Here is a 3831-nt window from a genome sequence, read left to right as displayed (position 1 = left end):
GGGCCCCAACGCCCTTGGCCGCGGGTGGTGGCGCCCCAGCCTCTGGCTCGATAACCCCATTCCCGCGGCATCTGGAGGAGGGCGGCCCGCCCTACCCGGGCGCCCGCTCAGTCCCACCTCCTGACGGCTCCTGCTGGCCAGGGCCCAGCTCTGCCGCCCACCCAAGCCACCTCCCAACCGTTGCCCCTGGCATTTCTCAGCCTGGGTGCCAGCTCCAAGTGTCCACGCGGCCATCCCAGGGCAGTGCGGCGGGGACAGAAAGCCTGACCACTCCTGCTGCCTGCCCATGGCCCACCTTAATGGCACTCCCACCCTCTGGGCTGAGGCCTGCAGCCGTGCCCCCAGGCCGTGCACCCACACCTGCTCGCCCTCCAGTCCCTCCACGGCTCCTCCCAGGCTAGCAGGGACGGAGGCTTTGGCCGACACTGCCCGGTTGGCGACGTCCTCACCTCTCTCTCCTTCCCCATCTCCACACCCTCGGCCGCCCTGGCCACATCCTCCCAGCAAGGCAGTCTGCGCATTCGGGGCACGCCCTGGCCCTGCCGCTGCCCTGCCTGTCCCCCTGCCCTGACCAAGTGGCTAGCCTCCCAGGGTGTTGTGGCCTCTGCTCTCCCACCCAGACCCTCTCTGGCATCCCATCCCGTTCTCCAGCCACAGACGGAGCCCTGCTTGGGGACCCTGCCAGCCTCGCCACCACTGCTCATCTTTGCATTTTATCCCCCACCGGACCCCCGGCCATCCCCCAAATGCACCGGCTTTCACGCTCCGGGGACTTTGCACACACCATGCTCCTACCTGGGGCCTTCCCTCCCTCTTCGCACAACACTTGGTAGACTCCTATCCCACTGGCAAAGCCTCATCATCCCCAAAGGCCCCTCCTCTGGGACACCTCCCTCAGCTGCGCCCCACCGCCAGCCTGGAGCTCTGGGAGGGCTAAGCTAGGGTCCTGCCTACGGCTCCTGGGGGGACAGCAGGAAACGACTGGGACTGGAAGGAGAGGTGCACGTGAGCATGCCCGTGCTGGGGGTCCACGTGCCGCGCCCCCAGGGCCGCCCCCTCTTCCGTCCAGGCCCGCCCCCCCAGGCCCGCCCCCCCTCCCGCCCAGGCCCAGCCGCAATCGTCAGACTCTCGACTGCGTCTCCCGCCCCCAAGTTTGCAGACGCGCAGGGATAGGGGAGGGGCCGCAGCGCCTCCACTCTCGCGCTTGCGCACTCAGCACAGCTAGCCTGAGGTTCCGCCTCCAGGGAGCTGTCATGCACTGCTATTGGTGAGTGCACATAAGGGAACGGCGCGGCCACCAATGAGGCTTCCCCGGTAGTAGGCGGGGCCTGGGCCACCCGACGCGCGGACGGGGGCGGGCGGGGCGCCCTCCCCGCGGTGACGTCAGGCTCCTTTCGTGGCGCGTTCCCCTGGAAACAGCGTTTCCATCCCTGCGGGTTTCCGGGGGCCGCCCCCTCCCATTCAGCTTTTTCTCAGCGGGGGGCAGGGAGCTGTGCACGGCGTCGCGGCGGCGCTGCTCGCTCTGCGCCTCAAGTTACCTCTCTGTGCCTGCCAGCTCACACGTGGCCTCCGTCTGCAGCCCTTCCGGCCGCTGCACCCCTGACCAGCCCTCGGACACCGCCCAGGGTGCGCGTGTGCAGGCGACGAGAGCCCTAGGATAGGGGTGGGCGCGCCCTTCTAGGACCCCAGCGTGGGGCCGTAACCTCTGCACACCCCCAGGACACGGTTAGTTCCTGATCCCCAGGGCCACTGTGCCGGAACCGCATGTCCCCAGGGCATTGCCTTGACCCTGGGACCCCGGGCGCTGAAGGCAGCACCTAGGGAGTTCCTGGGCCGTAAGGGACGCGTCCCCCGCAGGGCGCAGATGCAGCTGTGATTCAGCAGGTTCCGCAGTCCACATCCTCCTTCCTGGGCCCCCACCCACCCGCGAGAGGCCACCCGCCCAGGGAGGGGATGGCAGTGACCTAGCCACGCAGCTGCCAGCCCTGACCCTGGCCTGCCCGCGCCCTCCGGAGCCTGCGGAGAGAATAGCCCCAGGCCAGGAGGAGTGAGGGTGGCTAGGCACTGCCTTCCTGGCGGGGGTGGGGGCCAGCTAGGGGGTGACTGGGCTGCGAGAGCACTCGGGGAAGACACCCCAGACCACCCCCCACCCCGTGCTGTGTCAGGTCCCAGGGCCACTAGAAGTGGTCGAGCGGTAGCCACCCCATGGGACAAAGAGCCCAGGGCTCGGTGCCAGGCCGTGGCCTCTGCTCCTGGGTCCTCAGATGGAGGGATCTTCACACTCGCTTGCTGTGGTTCTGGTCGGAGCAAATGCCAGGTTGCCCAGCGCCCTCCCAGCCCCACGGTGGGTGAGGCCAGGACCTGCAGACTCCAGCCTGGGGCAGAGGAAAACGGGCTTAGGGGATCCCGGGCCTACAGCGGCGACAGGGCAGAGGAGCACCAGAGGAAAAGCAGGACGCGCCGGCGGGACCAAGGGTGCCCGTCCTAGGACCTTGAAGGTCCTCAGGTTCCAGGGCTGAGGCTGCAGGCCTGAGGTCCCCTGCAAGGCCATGTGATCTCAAGGGGACAGGAGGCTGCCAGCAATGAGGCCAGGCCAGAAACGACCCTTGTCCTGGTCCTCACAGCACTCCAGGGCCTGGAGCCTGGGAGCGGGAGGGTAGGAGGGCCTCACCCAGGCACAGGGCTGAGCTGCAGGGCCTGGGCCCCACCCCCGAGGGACTTCCTGCTCTGGGTACCAGGAAGTGGCCGGCCCCTCCCTTCCTCCCCAGCTTGCCAGCCAGGAGACAGCTCTGGGCTCTGGACTGCACTCCCCCAAGGACCCAGACGCTTCCTCAGGTGAGGCCAGGGACGCCACTGTTTTGTCTTCTTTTATTACTTTAAGTCTCGGTGTTGTGACTTTTGTTTTTTCTCTTTTCATACAGGAAATTCCCGCGAGGTGCTGGACCCCAGAGCCCGACCCCCGAGGGCGGGTAATGCTTTCTTGGGGAGCCCTAAGGAGGGCGAGGGCCACTTCCTGTCTGGGGCTCTCCCCTCAGACCCACGGAGGCACGGTCGTTATTGGAAAAATCGTTAAAAAACGAAACAGCGCACACGTTTAAATAGGTATCCAAGACTCTTCAGAAAACAAACCCGCCCCATTTTTGTCCTTTTTTTTTCTTTTTCTAATTTTTTTTTTGGAAAATGAAAAAAAAAAACAAAACAAAACCTTGACCTCTACCCACTTGGAACCCCCCACTCCCACCCCCCACAAAAAATGTACAGAGCTACAGTTAACACACGGAGTTCACATCTGAAACCAACAACTTCCAACACAGGAGGGGACCTGGGCGCACCTAGGAGAACACGGGGGAGGCGGCTGGGGCCTGGACAAGACAGGAGGGGGCCCAACGCCTGCCATCGTTAAAAATAAAGTGGAGAGAAAACCCAGAAACCCCACCCCTTGAAATGGCCCCAGTGGGGTCAGTCTGCAGCCCAGGGGTAAAGGCCCCCCAGGCGTGGGCCAAGCAGGGGAGTCCACATTGGACCAGCAGCGGCCCCAGGGGCATTAATGCTACACAGGGTGCCTACCCTGGAGGGCTCACAGCTCTGCACCCCATCCTGGCTGCAGGGGAGGCCCCCAGTGCCCAGCCCATGTCCCTCAGGTTGGGCTGGGAGGAGAGTGGGTGGCTCCCTGCACCTCCTCTCTGGTCGGTTTTCTGAGATTCCCAACCTCTATTGGCTCAGTCAGAAACAAAGTTTATAAATACCCCAGCTCAGGCAGGAGGTCCCAGAAAAGGGGCGGAGGGCAGCAGAGGTGCCAGTCCCACCCACCTGCCCGGGTGGCCCTTGAAC

General features: G+C 65.0%; 1 long non-coding RNA gene across 1 annotated transcript in view; it reads right to left on the bottom strand.

The window, feature by feature from the left end:
* Positions 1 to 1019, bottom strand: part of LOC114006730 (uncharacterized) — a 12323-nt gene extending 11304 nt beyond the window's left edge. The window contains exon 1 of the long non-coding RNA XR_003548422.1: positions 796 to 1019. This is a non-coding gene — a long non-coding RNA (uncharacterized LOC114006730). The remainder of the gene's footprint in view (positions 1 to 795) is intronic.
* Positions 1020 to 3831: the final 2812 nt, after the last annotated feature.

This window comes from Tupaia chinensis, unplaced genomic scaffold (assembly GCF_000334495.1).
Source record: "Tupaia chinensis unplaced genomic scaffold, TupChi_1.0 Scaffold149964_1, whole genome shotgun sequence".
Taxonomy (NCBI): Eukaryota; Metazoa; Chordata; class Mammalia; order Scandentia; family Tupaiidae; genus Tupaia; species Tupaia belangeri.
Note: the sequence above shows the minus strand (reverse complement) of the source record. Positions and strands in the feature narration are given on the sequence as shown.